This window comes from Scyliorhinus torazame, chromosome 17 (genome assembly GCF_047496885.1).
Source record: "Scyliorhinus torazame isolate Kashiwa2021f chromosome 17, sScyTor2.1, whole genome shotgun sequence".
NCBI classification, from domain to species: Eukaryota; Metazoa; Chordata; class Chondrichthyes; order Carcharhiniformes; family Scyliorhinidae; genus Scyliorhinus; species Scyliorhinus torazame.
This window is the reverse complement of record NC_092723.1, coordinates 23,339,318-23,355,911: the sequence shown is the minus strand read 5'-3', so window position 1 is coordinate 23,355,911 and position 16,594 is coordinate 23,339,318. Positions and strand designations below refer to the sequence as shown.

General features: G+C 47.2%; 1 protein-coding gene across 2 annotated transcripts in view; it reads right to left on the bottom strand.

The window, feature by feature from the left end:
- The window catches only part of LOC140393781 (amphoterin-induced protein 1-like), a 112,948-nt gene that overhangs the window by 62,179 nt on the left and 34,175 nt on the right, over window positions 1–16,594 (bottom strand). Inside the window, exon 2 of one of the 2 annotated variants that reach the window (XM_072480192.1) lies at window positions 7,704–9,097. The exons of the other annotated variant lie outside the window; for it this stretch is intronic. The gene's annotated coding sequence lies outside the window, so the exon portion shown is untranslated. Of the gene's footprint in view, window positions 1–7,703; window positions 9,098–16,594 lie in introns of those variants that run through there. 2 annotated transcript variants of the gene reach the window in all.

Genomic DNA, 16,594 nt, shown 5'->3' with positions numbered 1-16,594 from the left:
CCAAGAAACACCCCACTAAACACACCCAAAACGAGACTGTGTTTTCGTCCGATTAAATTGCGCCCAATGTTTGTGAGGAATGTAAGAATTTCAGATATATTGTAATATATGTATTTCTGCAGTAAGGTTTAAAAGCCTGGGTTGGTATGAGCATGCATCTGCTGGAGTATCTTTTTAAAAGTCTAGATACTTTGGCTAGACACTTGGAGGTGCAATTAAAACAGGGTTTTTCAAACTGAGGATCATGGGTGGGTTGGTCGTGGGCAGATGTCGGGAAGCGCGTGGAGCGATTGGTCGCGGTATTCCCGGGAGAAGTGCCCAACGGCCGCGACTGGCTTTTAAATTGAGAATGCCGGTCGCATCCCGGTTTTAAATAGAACAATGCAGTCTTCCGGGCAGAAGCGGCAGCAGAGAGCAGGCCACGCGCCTGGCACATACACTGATGTCACGTGCGTACTTTTGGCACAAAATCGCAGAGGAGAAATTCCTCCATTTTCCAGCTGCGAACAAGCAAGGCAACAGGACTGTGACGAACTGAAAATGGATCATTTTAAACAAAGAAAAAAATGAAATCAGGAACAAAGCACTGTAAAGATGATTTGTTGAGGTATGGCTTTGTTAATTATGCCAATGCAAATCAAGATGCAAAGTTCATGTGTGTTAAATGCAGGGAAGTACTGGCAAATTAAAGTTTGAATCCCTCAAAGCATGCGAGTTTGAGGACAAACCTCTTGATTTTTTTCAAAGGGTGCAGCGAGAACTTAAATCATCAGCTGAAGTCCTCAGCAGAAATGTAACATTGACTGACAAAGCAAGTGAGGTCGTGAGGACCAAGTAGGCTCACCTGTCTCATTGAAGGTAAGGGAAAATGTTGTGTCACGAAGGTCGCCCAGTGTGGATTGTGAAGATCGCTGGCGTGGATTGCCAAGGTTGGTACGGTTGGCGAAGATGGCCAGTGTGCGTTGCAAAAGTCGACCAGCATAGGTCGCAAAGATCAGCCGGTTGATAAAAGTGGGTCCAGGATAAAAAATTTGAAAAATTGAATTAAAGCATCATAAAAATGAGACCATAATTCATTTCGGCCATGTGCATCATTTACTTGAAGTTGGGCTAATGGAATTTTGTTCATATAAAGAATGTTTCCTGGGGAGTAGATGATTAGAGACATTGGGCTGGATTCTCCGCTGCCAGGATTCTCCGTTGCGCCGGCAGCGCACCCACGTCCGAGGATCTCCCGACGGTGTGGGGCTGCACACAATGGGAAACACCATTGGCCAGTTGACATGATGGAGAATCCCACTGCTGGTGGAGGTGCACCGCACCAGTTTTCTGGTGCGGTGGGAAGGAGATTCCTGCCTATTGTGTTTAGCTTTCATAAGATGTTATTATTGGGAGGAGCCAAGGGCTGAAACAATCAGGTGTTGGGTTTTGGAGTTCAGTTTTGAACAATCTGTGAACAGACTAGAAGTTTCTCTCAAAGGCTGGCATGTTAAACAGTAGTTTGACACAGACAAGAATTTGCAAGCTGGTTCCTGAAGGAGCATAGGTTAGTTGAGTACAATCTGTCTATCACACAAATGAGTAAATGTGGTATGAGTTTCAGTGCTGGTTCTATGCAAGGTATGTAGGCTGTATGTGACGACAATTGGTGAATTGCATCACGTTTGTTTGGCTGTTTGCAGCAAACAGAGTACTGACCGTACTCAACCAGTCATGCTTGCAAAACAGAACATAGGATCCATCATTAGGTGTGATTCCACGATTGGACATGCTTACTGAATAATTCCAAGTGTGTTAAGAATTACACTAATAACCAGTTCAAGACTATCAGTCGAGTTCATAATGTGGCTAGAAGCTGCATATATTCACTTCCAGGCCCCTGTCCTCTGCAAATAGAAAGAATTTTACCAGACACTGCACCTTTCTCAATTCAGCAAAAGCATCAGGGAACAACTGTTCGCAATGTATTTTCCATGGCAATACCTTGACCAATCAGAGTTGACATGCCTTTTTTGAATTTGAACAAAATCTTGTCAGTTAACTGTTTCCTGGCAAAATCTTCATGGCAACACCATGATCAACCAAAGTCCACTACCAACCAATTGGCACCCTTTTCCCATCCAGTATAAATTGGTGTTAAGACCATAAGACATAGGAGCAGTATTAGGCCACTCGGCCCATTGAGTCTGCTCCGCCATTCAATCATGGCTGATATTTTTCTCATCCCCATTATCCTGCCTTCTCCCCATAACCCCTGATCCCCTTATTAAGCAAGAACCTATCGATCTCTGTCTTAAAAACACTCAGTGATTTGGCCTCCACAGCCTTCTGCAGCAAAGAGTTCCACAGATTCACCTCCCTCTAGCTGAAGAAATTCTCTGTTTTAAAGGATCGTCCCTTTAGCCTGAGATTTTGTCCTCTGCTTCTAGTTTTTCCTACAAGTGGAAACATTCTCTCCATGTCCACTATCTAGGTCACTCAGTATTCTGTAAGTTTCAATAAGATCCCCCCTCATCCTTCTAAACTCCGAGTACAGACCCAGAGTCCTCAACCGTTCCTCATACGACAAGCTTTTCATTCCAGGGATCATTCTTGTGTACCCCCTCTGGACCCTTTCCAAGGCAGCATATCCTTCCTTAGGTACGGGGCCCAAAACTGCGCACAATACTCCAAATGGGGTCTGACCAGAGCTTTATATAGCCTCAGAAGTACATCCCTGGTCTTGTATTCTTGCCCTCTCGACATGAAAGCTAACATTGCATTTGCCTTCCTAACTGCCGACTGAACCTGCACGTTAACCTTAAGAGAATCGTGACCAAGGACTCCCAAGTCTCTTTGTGCTTCTGATTTCCTAAGCATCTTCCTATTTAGAAAATAGTCTATGCCTCCATTTCTCCTTCCAAAGTGCATAACCTCACGCTTTTCCACGTTGTATTCCATCTGCCACTTCTTTGCCCACTCTCCTAGCCTGTCCAAGTCCTTCTGAGGCCAACCTGCTTCCTCAATACTACCTGCCCCTCTACAGATCTTTGTATCATCTGCAAACTTAGCAACAGTGCCTTCAGTTCCTTCCTCCAGATCATTAATATATATTGTGAAAAGTTGTGGTCCCAGCACCGACCCCTGAGGTACACCACTAGTCACCGGCTGCCATCCTGAAAAAGACCCTTTTATCCCCACTCTCTGCCTTCTTCCAGTCAGCCAATCCTCTATCCATGCCAGGATCTTACCCTGAACACCATGGGCTCTTAACTTATTTAACAGTCTCTTACGCGGCACCTTGTCAACGGCCTTATGGAAATCTAAATAAATCATGTCCACTGGTTCTCCTTTGCCTAACTTCCTTGTTACTTCCTCAAAGAACTCTAACAGATTTGTCAGACATGACCTCCCCTTGACTATGAAATTTGGTATTCTTGTGTCTGTCCTGATGATTGCAAATGAAACGCTTTGGCAGCATATCTCTTTTGTCAGCAATACTCTGCATTACCAAGTGACAACTGCAACCATGTTCCTTTGTGCTATTACCAAGTGACAATTACAACTAGGTATGTGCTATGTATGACGCCAATCAGTGGAGAGTTTCCCTTCTGATTCCCATTGACTCCAGTTTTTACCAAGGCTCCTTTATACCACATTCAGTCAAATGCTGCCTGATGTCAAAGGCCAGTCACTCTCACCTCACCTTTGAAATGTCTTTCTTTAAACTAAATAAATTAGGACAATGGGCAGGGAAATTAAGAGCAATATTATGGGAAGGTTTCTGAATTTTTAATGATTACTTTAAGTGTAGATTAATTACCTTTTGATGTTTTGAACAACTTTAGTGCACTAATCAAGAACTTGCATTTATATAGCCTGAGAGTATCAGCACTTTACAGTCAATTAAGGTACTCGGGTATTTTTAAAGTGGTGTCACTGTTGAAATAAAGAAAATGTGCTGTTAGGTAATTTGGACATTATGAATTCTCTCTCTCTGTACCCAAACAGGCACCGGAATGTGGCGACTAGGGACTTTTCACAGTAACTTCATTGCAGTGTTAATGTAAGCCAACTTGTGACAATAAAGATTATTATTATTATCATTGCAGCAGCCATTTTGCACACAGCAAGATCTCACAAACAGCAAGGGCATCGTGTCTAGATCGCTTATATTTGTGATGTTCATTGAAGAATAAATATTGGTCAGGACACCATGGTGGGTTCCCATACTCTTCTTCAGAATAGTGCCCTGAGGGCAGAGGGTGCAGACTCCAGTTTTTAACTCCACTAAAAGGTTGCACCTCTGGCTTTACAACACTCCCTCGGTACTGCACCTTAAGTGTCAGCTTGGATTATAGGACCCACAGCTATCTGACTCCAGAGGCAAACATTCTACCCACAGAGTCAAGGTCACGGCGGCCCGGTAGCACAATGGGTAGCACTGTTGCATCAAAGTGCCAGGGATCTTGGTTCGATTCCCGGCTTGGGTCACTGTCTGTGCGGAATCTGCACGTTCTCCTCGTGTCTTCATGGGTTTCCTCCGGGGTGCTCCAGTTTCCTCCCACAAGTCCTGAAAGATGAGCTGTTAGGTAATTTGGACATTTTGAATTCTCCCTCAGTGTACCTGAGCAGGGGATTTTCACAGTAACTTCATTGCAGTGTTAATGTAAGCCTGCTTGTGACAATAATAAAGATTATTATTATTATTTAAAAATACCATCTAACTGCTGCCCAGTGCAAGAGGATGGATGAATGTTTGGCCAACTGCAGAGACGCTGGTAAAGAGGAACATTACATCAAATGTATTCAGTGATAATAACATTCGGATAATTTTTATTTTTTTCCTAATGTGAATTAATGGTCCCTGGGTGGCAAAACTCCTTCGATGTCAGGGAATAATTCATGCTGGAACCAATCATTTAGTAATGACTCAGTACTCGTATAATGAAAATATCTTTAAGTAAAGATACCAGGACACATTGAGCCACAGAGGAAATTCTCCTCAAATCAGGGGCGGGATTCTCCGACCCCCCGCCGGGTCGGAGAATCGCTGGGGGGTGGCGTGAATCCCGCCCCCGCCGGCCGCCAAATTCTCCGGCACCGGAGATTCGGCGGGGGCGGGAATCGCGGCGTGCCGGTCGGCGGGCCCCCCCCGGCGATTCTCCAGCACGCGATGGCTGAAGTCCCGCTGCTGTAATGCCGGTCCCGCCGGCGTGAATCAAACCGGGGTCCTGGAGGGGGGCGCGGGGCGATCTGGCCCCGGGGGGTGCCCCCACGGTGGCCTGGCCCGCGATCGGGGCCCACTGATCCGCGGGCGGACCTGTGCCGTGGGGGCACTCTTTCCCCTCCACGTCGGCCATAGCCTCCACAATGGCCGACGCAGAGCTGACACCCCCCCCCCTGCGCAAGTGCGGGGATGACGTCAGCAGCCGCTGATTCTCCCGCGCATGCGCGGACTTCCGCCGGCCGGCGGAGTCTCTTCGGCCACGACTGGCGTGGTGCCAAAGGCCTTCCACGCCAGCCGGTGGGACGGCAACCACTCCGGCGCAGGCCTAGCCCCTAAAGGTGAGGGCTTGGTCCCTAAAGGTGCGGAGAAATCCGCACCTTTGGGGCGGCCCGACGCCGGAGTGCTTCACGCCACTCCATCCTGCCGGGACCGCCTGTCCCGCCAGGTAGGGGAGAATCCCGCCCATGTCTTCAATGTGCCTTTAATTTCAGGTGAATTAAAAAGCATGATAATGGTGACCGAAATAAGGTCACAAAAATTACTAAAGGGACATGTTTAAGCTTCCAAATTTTAGTATTAATTGGAGAGACATGAGAAGCTGGGATTGATCTCTTTCGAGCAGAGAAGGTTAAGGGGATGTTTAATGAAAATGTTCAAAGGCAGTAGATAGAGAGAAACCGTTTCCCGTGACAAGAGTCCCTGGCTAGAGGAGACAGATTAAAACAATTAGCAAAAGAACCAGAGGGTGATGAGCAAAATGTTTTCTTTTAAACGCAGGAAGTTGTTGTGATTTGGAATGCACTGTCTGATAAATAGAACATAGAACATACAGTGCAGAAGGAGGCCATTTGACCCATCGAGTCTGCACCAACCCACTTAGACCCTCACTTCCACCCTATCCCCGTAACCCAATAACCCCTCCTAACCATTTTTTTTTTGTTTGGACACTAAGGGCAATTTAGCATGGCCAATCCACCTAACCTGCACGTCTTTGGACTGTGGGAGGAAACCAGAGCACCTGAGGAAACCCACTCAGGCACGGGGAGAACGTGAAGACTCCGAACAGACAGTGACCCAGTGGGGAATCGAACCTGGGACCCTGGCGCTGTGAAGACACAGTGTTATCCACTTGTGCTACCGTGCTGCTCTCAATGAAAGTAGATTCAAAAACAATCTTAAAATGGAATTGGGTGTCTACCTGAAGAGGGTCAAATTCCAGGTCAGTGGAGTGGAATGAATTGGATTGAAGAGCTAGCACAGACACACTGAGCAGAATGGCCTCCTTCTGTGATCAAACAAATTGACCCGATTTCAAAAGAACAAGCCCACCTTTACTCAATCTCCCTTCATCGCTCTGTTCTTCGTTCCTCCTTATTTTCACCCCACATCTCCTAGTTCCTTCCCTCCCCACAAACATGTCAAACTGGTTCTTGAATGTATTTGGACTCCTTATCCCAATGTCCTTCCCACTAGCTTTCACTCTTTGGGTGAGAAAGTTCCCCAACTATCTTTCTTACTCAAAACCTCCTCATTTTGAATTTGTGTCCATAAGATTTAAATTCTTCATAATACTCAGGGGGAATTAACCATGCCTCAGTTCCGATGTTGAGAGTTACAAGACGATAAACTTGGCCTTGGAAGGCATCATGGCTAATGCCAGTCCCATTTATTCCTTTATTTTCCATTAAACCTCACAGGATGAGAATTAGGAGCGGAGTCTGGGATGATTCCTGCTTGAGTGGGCGAGCTAAGTTACCGCTGTTGCCCCAGCTCACTCAGCAAAAAACCGTGACCAAAGCTGGGATCTTCCTGCTCTGGTCCACATTTTCCAACAAGGAAAGAGCCGGGCAAGTCAGCTGGTGTGAAAGAATAATATTTTCTCCCCTTTTGATAAGAAAGTGAAGAGTTAAATTCCCCCACAGTGGCACACCGAGGGGCTGGTTTAGCACGCTGGGCTAAAGAGCTGGCTTTGAAAGCAGACCAAGGCAGGCCAGCAGCACGGTTCAATTCCTGTACCAGCCTCCCCGAACAGGTGCCGGAATGTGGCGACTAGGGGCTTTTCACAGTAACTTCATTTGAAGCCTACTTGTGATAATAAGGGATTTTCATTTTCATTCATTTTCCACATGCTCAGTCACATATATAGGGCCGGGATTCCCTGGTCCTGGTCAGCCATGGAAATCATCACTGGTGGTTGGAAAACTTGACGGACCAGCAAAAGGTCCGTTGACTTCAGGTGGGAATTTTCGGACCAGAAAATCCCACCCAAACACTACAGCAGAGAAGGAGGCCATTCGGCCCATCGAGTGCATGCAGTTATAAATTTTATGATTACCATGAAGAATTAAAAGCTGTGGTTTTTCAGGAATGGTTCTGTAAATTTAATCCTTTACCATTTGGAAAGTGTGAGGTAATTTTATGCGTAGCAGAAACCTTTCCCTATTACAAGCATGCAGGTTGAAGTATTTCTGCACTCAATTTGATGTGACCTTTTGGAGTTTCTCTTTATTATAATATTTATTCACATTTTTATATATATCCCTATATATAGGAGTAAACATTACAGATGTTATAAAATAATAGTCATCTGAATAATAATTATGTGCACAGTTTATATTTAACAAGTACCATGCCTTTTATCCAGTAATTTTTGAGTTTTGCTGGAATATCCATTATAAGTGTCACTCAGACACTTTGGGCTTTGTGTGAGTGATCGGGATATTTCTGACTTAGAGTCCAGATGGCCAAGAGCGCCAGGTTTAACAGAGTGATTTCTGTGTGGGATTAGGGCTCATAATCCCTCGATGAATTAAAGATTACTCTCCAGAAAACAGCCGCAAGCAATTCCTGGAAAGAAATCCATCGTGGCATTGAACAAAATGTCAGTCGATTCATTTTCTTCGAACACTCTGTTCATTATTACAGTTGAGGAGTAAAAGGCTGTTTGCCTGGCAGTCAAGGACCATCCAGTCCAGGGACAAAGAATGTTTTCCTTTCCAATTGGTGCATTGTGAGGGTGTTGATGACCAATCACAAAAGTGGGTGGGGAATTTGGGCTGGTGATGGGCAGGGTGAAGGATCCTCCAGGAACATGTCCTTCCAGAGTTCACAACCCTGTCGGAAATGTCTAAGTTCTTATATTTGGGTCAAAATCAGAAGGCACTGGAAGGTACTGTTGCGTATCGATGGGTTCTATTCTATTCCAGCTCCCCCAACGCATTATCTTGCCTGTTAGTTAAGATCTCATAACCATACCCCATCCATGAGGAGTGATTGATCTCTAATTATCCACTACATGGGCTGGAGGATTTGGTGGTACAGGACCTGCTGAAATGGGTGGGGGGAGGGGGGCTCGTAACGTGAAGCCTGTCTGAATTTTCTTGGGCCCTGGAATTTTCTCTGATTCGCTCCTGCTGTTATAACTTGGTTGGAAGTGGGGACAACAAAGTGGTTGACACTATGCAGAGCTGAGGGAATGCAGCACTATCAGAGGCGCTGTCTTTTGGATGACCTCTCAGGTGGATGTAAAAGGTCGCTATTTCAAAGAAGAGCAAGGAAGTTGTTTGCATTGCCCGGGTCAATACTTTTCTCTCATTTGTCTCAAAAACAGATTATACCTAGTCATTATCACAGTAGTGTCTGTGGAGGTTCACTGTGTGCAAATTGGCTGCCGCACTTCTTAGATTACAACAGTGACTATACTTCAAAAAGTACTTAAATGACTGTGAAGTGCTTTGGAATATCCTGAAGTGGTGAAAGCCGCTATAGAAATTCAGATCCTCTCTGCTGTTCCGTTTCATCTGAATGCTCAGGCACCAACATCTCCGGCAGTCAGTCCTCAGCCTTGCTGTTGGTGAAACTCAAATGGCCAGGGCCCTCAGGAAAGATCTTCATAAAAAGAAAATTACAAAATGAAATTCCGTTTATCAAACAGTCGGGGCTACCAGATTTAATTTCAGACCAAGCTGTCAGATAACATGTAAAGTCACAAAAACAAATATGATAACACTTCAGCCTCAAAACTGATTTGAGCCCCATGGCACAGGGCCAGGGAAACTCGGCAATCCCCCTTGTGATTGTGTTGTTCGATGCGGACTGTGGTTCAGTTTGTAACACACAAAATCAAAGACATGGAGCTGGAGAGAACGGACTTTCCAGCAATGTGCTGCTGCGCTCATATTTAGTGAGCTGTTGTTGGTTGTTCGACGGGTGGAATGGAAGCAGAAACAGAAAACGTGTGAATGATAACGAACTCGGAAATATCTGGGATTATAATAATAATCTTTATTCTCACAAGTAGGTTTACATTAACACTGCAATGAAGTTACTGTGAAAAGCCCCGAGTCGCCACATTCTGGCTCCCGTTCGGGTACACAGAGGGAGAATTCAGGATGTCCAATTCACCTAACAAGCACGTCTTTCGGGACTTGTGGGAGGAAACCCAAGCAGGCACAGGGGAGAACGTGCAGTCTCCACACAGATAGTGACCCAAGCCGGGAATCGAACCCGGGACCCTGGTGCTGTGACTCAACAGTGCTAACCACTGTGCTACTGTACCGCCCGATTAAATCTTTCCTGGGTGTGGCGTTCTTAAAATGCCAATGCATCAATCCTATAGTGAATCCAGGAGAAATGTCTTTATCGACAGTGGTGAGAATGTGGAGCTCATTACCGCAGGGAGTGGTTGAAATGAACGGTACTGATGCATTTAGGCGGAAGCTGGATAAACATGTGAGGCAGAAAGGAATGGGGGTTATGACTATAGGAGCTGAAGTATAACAAGACAACTTACAGCACAGAAGCAGGCCATTCAGCCCAGCTGCTCCATGCTGATGTGAATACTCCACACAAGCTTCCTCCCACCCTACTTCATCTCACCCCATCAGCGTCACCTTGTATTCCTTCTCCACATGGTTCAAGTCGTGCATTAACACCAATACAGACCATCTGGCCTTGGCATTGTTCTTATTCTCCACCTTGTCATGATATCCATATTTACATATCATGGTGCAATCACACACACACACTGATGGGCAGGTAGACGGACCAATCAACACACACACAACATCACAGCCGATCACCAGTGAGAGCACACACACTATAAAACAGGGAACACCACAGTTCCCGCTCATTCCGGCAGGAGACAGCTCAGAGCACAGAGCTCACAGCGTGCCACTCAGACATACACCATGTGCTGAGTGCCTCACCAAGATAGTGAAAGGGCTGGGTCCACAGGTTAGCTGGTGAAGTACGAACCACAGCCAGAAGTTAACAGTTGTTATTGTACAGAATAATAAAACAGAGTTGTACCATCTACAACCGTGTTGGTTGGTTTGTGTATCGGAACACCCAACACGACAGGCCTGTGTGACATTCTCTCATTCGCAGCTGCATTTGTCGTCAGATGTCAGCTGAAGACTCGAACTGCTTCAACCAGTAGAATTTCCTCGGACACTCAAGCGGAATAAAGTGTTGTCTTTAATTCTTAGTTCCCAAAGCAAGTATGCTTCAAACTAAATTGTGTGATAGACTGTGAGTGTCTCTATATGTGTGTCTATAACTGGGTGTGCGTGTATGTGTGTGTGTTTAGGGTTTGTTTATGCATATCTACATTTGTGTTTCTGCGTGTGTATTTATATTTGTATCTGTCTGGGTTTGTGTATATATGATGTGTGTTTCTCTCTATGGTTCTGTGGGTGTCAGTGTTTCTCTGTATATTTCTGTGACTGATTAAATGTGTGATTCTGTGTGTGTGTGTGGCTGTGTGATTCTGTGTGTGTGTGTGGCTGTGTAATTCTCTGCGTTACTGTGTAATTCTCTATGTGTGTGTGTGGCTGTGTGATTCTGTGTCTGTGTTTCTGTGTGCGTCTGTGTGATTCTGTGTCTGTGTCATTCTGTGTGCATCTGTGTGATGCTTTGTGTGTGGCTCTGTGATTCGGTGCGTATGTTGCTGTGTGTTTCTGTGTGTGTGGCTGTGTGATTATGTGTGTGTGTGTATGTGATTCCGTGTATGTGTGTCTGATTCTGTGTGTGGCTGTGTGATTCTCTGTGTGTCTGTGTGTGACTATGTGATTCTGTGTGTGGCTGTGTGATTCTGTGTGTGTGATTCTGTGTATGTGTGTGTGATTCTGTGTCTGTGTTTCTGTGTGCGTCTGTGTGATTCTGTGTCTGTGTCATTCTGTGTGCATCTGTGTGATGCTTTGTGTGTGGCTCTGTGATTCGGTGCGTATGTTGCTGTGTGTTTCTGTGTGTGTGGCTGTGTGATTATGTGTGTGTGTGTATGTGATTCCGTGTATGTGTGTCTGATTCTGTGTATGGCTGTGTGATTCTCTGTGTGTCTGTGTGTGACTATGTGATTCTGTGTGTGGCTGTGTGATTCTGTGTGTGTGATTCTGTGTATGTGTGTGTGACTCTGTGTGTTATTCTGTGTGTGTGGCTGTGTGATTCTGTATGTGTGGCTATGTGATTCTGTGTGTGTGCTGTGTGATTCTGTGTGTGTGTGTCAGTGTGATTCTGTGTGCGTGGCTGTGTGATTCTGCGTGTGTGGCTGTGTGATTCTGTGTGTGTGGTGTGGGGAATGTATAATTACTGATAATTCACCATTGCACTGTGTTATGTTATTAACCCTGTGGGCTCTACCTATGGGCCATTGTGTGGCTTCACCCACAGGGGATATGTTGGGGCATGTACGGGCTCCGCCCATGACTCCACCCCCTTTACAGGAAGTATGAGAGCTGCTGACCTGCGGGGCCGCCTTCAGTGTTGTACAATCACAGGCAGGCTCAGTTCTAAGGTGATTAAAACCACGGTTTACTTCTCCACGTGTCTTCGAGTGAATTGATGGTCGCATCAATTTAATCAGCTTAAAATACTACTATGGAATCAGCCCTCAAACCTGACAGACTGGAACTCGATCCACAGGCCGCGGAGGCGAAAGAAAGTGGACGAGTCCGTCCCCTTCCAGGTGGAGAGCGACGCCTCAGAGGTCGCTCTCGCCGTCACCCTCAACCAAGCAGGCAGACCGGTAGCGTTTTTTTCACGCACCCTCACCACCTCCGAAATTCGACACTCCCCGGTCAAAAAAGAAGCCCAAGCCATCGTGGAAGCCGTGCAGCACTGGAGGCACTACCTCGCTGGTAGGAGGTTTACCCTCGTCACCGACCAACGATCGGTTGCCTTTTCATGTTTGACAATAGGCAGCGGGGCAAGATCAAGAATGATAAGATCTTGAGGTGGAGAATCAAACTCTCCACCTATAACTACGATATAGTATATCGTCCTGGGAAGCTCAACGAGCTCCCAGATGCTCTGTCCCGCGGCACATGCGCCAGCACGTAAGATGACTGACTACGGGCTATCCACGATGACCTCTGCCACCCGCGGGTCACCCGGCTCGCCCATTACATCAAGGCCCGCAACCTGCCCTACTCCACCGAGGAAGTCAGAGCTATAACCAGAGACTGCCAAATCTGTGCGGGGTGTAAACCGCACTTCTATCGACCGGATAAGGCTCACCTGGTAAAGGCATCCCGGCCCTTTGAGCACCTCAGTATCGATTTCAAAGGGCCCCTCCCCTCCAATAGCCGCAACACGTACTTCCTTAACATCATAGATGAGTTCTCCCGCTTCCCGTTTGCCATCCCCTGCCCTGATATGACCACCCCCACTGTCCTTAAAGCCCTACATAGTGTCTTCACCCTGTTTGGTTTCCCCAGTTATGTCCACAGCGACAGGGGCTCGTCGTTCATGAGCGACAAACTGCGTCAGTACCTGCTCAGTAATGGCATCGCCTCGAGCAGGACTACCAGTTCTAACCCCAGGAGAAACGGGCAGGTGGAGAGGGAGAACGCGACGGTCTGGAAGACCGTCCTACTGACCCTGCGGTCCAGGAATCTCCCAGTTTCTCACTGGCAGGAGGTCCTCCCCGATGCGCTCCACTCTATTAGGTCCCTTCTTTGAACGGCCACAAACCAGACTCCTCATGACCGTTTGTTTGTTTTCCCTAGGTGAGCAACCTCAGGGGCCTCGCTTCTGCCCTGGGTAATGACACCGGGTCCAGTCCTCCTCCGAAAACATGTTTGGAGCCATAAGACCGACCCCCTGGTAGAGAGGGTCCAGCTCCTGCACTCCAACCCACACTATGCGTACGTCGAACACCCCGATGGCCGGCAAGATACTGTATCCCTCCGGGACCTGGCGCCCGCAGGCTCCAACACCATTCCCACTACTGCAACCCCCACACTATGTCCCGTCCAACCTCCCATGTTCAGCGCCCCCACCCCTATATGGTTCCCACGCTCCCTCCCACCCGCCACACCGGTCCACAGGAATGAAGCTCTGGAAGAGCCGCTCCCGGAGTCCACGCCTGTGCCTGCTCCGGACCCACTTCCACAGCCACCCAAAGCGGCTGCAACACCAGTGCTTCGGCGGTCGCAACGTACGATCCGGGCACCGGAACGACTGAACCTATGAGCCCATCACCCCCGCCGGACTTCATTTTTAAACAGGGGGTGAATGTGGTGAATGTATAATTACTGATGGTTCACCAGTGCATTGTGTTATGTTATTAATCCTGTGGGCTCTACCTATGGGCCATTGTGTGGCTTCACCCACAGGGGATATGTTGGGGCATGTACGGGCTCCGCCCATGGCACCACCCCCTTTACAGGAAGTATAAGAGCTGCTGACCTGTAGGGCCGCCTTCAGTGTTGTACCGGTCGCAGGCAGGCTCAGTTCTAAACTGATTAAAACCACGGTTTACTTCTCCACGTGTCTTCGAGTGAATTGATGGTCGCATCATGTGGCTGTGTGGTTCAGTGTGTGTCTGTGTCGGTGTGATTCTGTGTGTGTGTCGGTGTGATTCTGTGTGTGTGTCGGTGTGATTCTGTGTGTGTGGCTGTGTGATTCTGATTGTGTGGCTGTGTGATTCTGATTGTGTGGCTGTGTGATTCTGTGTGTGTGGCTGTGTGATTCTGTGTGTCGGTGTGAGTCTGTGTATCAGTGAGATTATGTGTGTGTGGCTGTGTGATTCTGATTGTGTGGCTGTGTGATTCTGTGTGTGTGGCTGTGTGATTCTGTTTGTGTGGCTGTGTGATTCTGTTTGTGTGTGGCTGTGTGACTCTGTGTGTGTGTCGGTGTGATTCTGTGTGTGTGGCTGTGTGATTTTGTTTGTGTGGCTGTGTGATTCTGTTTGTGTGTGGCTGTGTGATTCTGTGTGTGTGTGTTGGTGTAATTGTGTGCGTGTGTCGGTGTGATTATGTGTGTGTGGCTGTGTGATTCTGTGCGTGTGGCTGTGTGATTCTGGTTGTGTGTATCAGTGTGATTCTGTGTGTGTGGCTGTGTGAATCTGTCTGTGTGTCGGAGTAATTGTGTGTGTGTGTCGGTGTGATTCCGTGTGTGTGTCGGTGTGATTCTGTGTGTGTGTCGGTGTGATTCTGTGTGTGTGGCTGTGATTCTGTTTGTGTGTGTCGGTGTGATTCTGTGTGTGTGGCTGTGTGAATCTGTCTGTGTGTCGGAGTAATTGTGTGTGTGTGTCGGTGTGATTCTGTGTCTGTGGCTGTGTGATTCTGTGTGTGTGGCTGTGTGATTCTGTGTGTGGGTCAGTGTGATTCTGTGTGTGTGTCAGTATCATTCTGTGTGTGTGTGGCTTTGTAGTTCTGTGTGTTGCTGTGTGATTCTGTGTGTCTGTGCGATTCTGTGTGTGTTGCTGTGTGATTCTGTGCGTGTCTGTGTGATTCTGTATGTGTGGCTGTGGGATTCTGTGTGTGTGCGTTTGTATGATTCTGTGTGTGTGTGTGTGTGAATCTGTGTGATTCTCTGTGTGGCTATGTGATTCTGTGTCTGTAATTCTGTGTGCCCCTGTGTGATTCTGTGTGTGTGTCTGTGTGATTCTGTGTGTGTGGCTGTGTGGTTCTGTGTGTGTCAGTGTGATTCTGTGTGTGTGTCAGTGTGATTCTGTGTGTGTGTCGGTGTGATTCTGTGTTTGTGGCTGTGTGATTGTGTGTGTGTGGCTGTGTGATCCTGTGTGTGGGTCTGTGTGATTCTGTGTGTGTGTCAGTATCATTCTGTGTGTGTGTGTCTGTGCGATTCTGTGTGTTCTGTGCGATTCTGTGTGTGTTGCTGTGTGATTCTGTGCGAGTCTGTGCGATTCTGTGTGTGTTGCTGTGTGTAGCTGTGCGATTCTGTGTGTGGCTGTGTGATTCTGTATGTGTGGCTGTGGGATTCTGTGTGTGTGCGTTTGTATGATTCTGTGTGTGTGTGTGTGAATCTGTGTGATTCTCTGTGTGGCTATGTGATTCTGTGTCTGTAATTCTGTGTGCCCCTGTGTGATTCTGTGTGTGCCCCTGTGTGATTCTGTGTGTGTGGCTGTGTGGTTCTGTGTGTGTCAGTGTGATTCTGTGTGTGTGTCGGTGTGATTCTGTGTTTGTGGCTGTGTGATTGTGTGTGTGATTCTGTGTGTAGCTGTGTGATTCTGTGTGTGTGGCTGTGTGTAATTCTGTATGTGTGGCTGTGTGATTCTGTATGTGTGGCTGTGTGATTCTGTGTGTGTGCCTCGGTGTAATTGTGTGTGTGTGTGCGTCGGTGTAATTGTGTGTGTGTGTCGGTGTGATTCTCTGTGTGTGTCTCTGTGATACTGTGTGTGTGTGTCGGTGTAATTCTGTGTGTGTGTCTGTGTGATTCTGAGTGTGTGGCTGTGTAATTGTGTGTGTGATTCTGTGTGTGTGTCTGTGATTCTCTGTGTAGCTGTGTGATTCTGTGTGTGTGGCTGTGTGAGTCTTTGTGTGTCTGTGTGATTCTGTGTGTGTCGGTGTGATTCTGTGTGTGTGTGGCTGTGTGATTCTGTGTTTGGCTGTGTGTGTGTGTCTGTGTGATTCTGTATGTCTGGCTGTGTGATTCTGTGTGTATGGCTGTGGATTCAATGTGTGTGTCTGTGTGATTCTGTGTGTGTGTGGCTGTGTGATTCTGTGTGTGGCTGTATAATTCTGAGTGTGTGTTTCGGCGTAATTCTGTGTGTGTTGCTGTGTGCTTCTGTGTGTCTGTGCCATTCTGTGTGTGTTTGTGCGATTCTGTGTGTCTGTGTGATTCTGTGTGTTGCTGTGTGATTCTGTGTGTTCTGTGTGATTTGTGCATGTCTGTGTGATTCTCTGTGTGTTGCTGTGTGTAGCTGTGCGATTCTGTGTGTGTTGCTGTGTGATTCTGTGTGTGTCTGTCCAATTCTCTGTGTGTAGCTGTGCGATTCTGTGTGTGTTGCTGTGTAATTCTGTGTGTGTCTGTCCAATTCTCTGTGTGTAGCTGTGTGATTCTGTGGGTATGTGTCTGTGTGATTCGGTATGTGTGACTGTGGGATTCTGTGTGTGTGGCTTTGGGATTCTGTGTGTGCGTCTG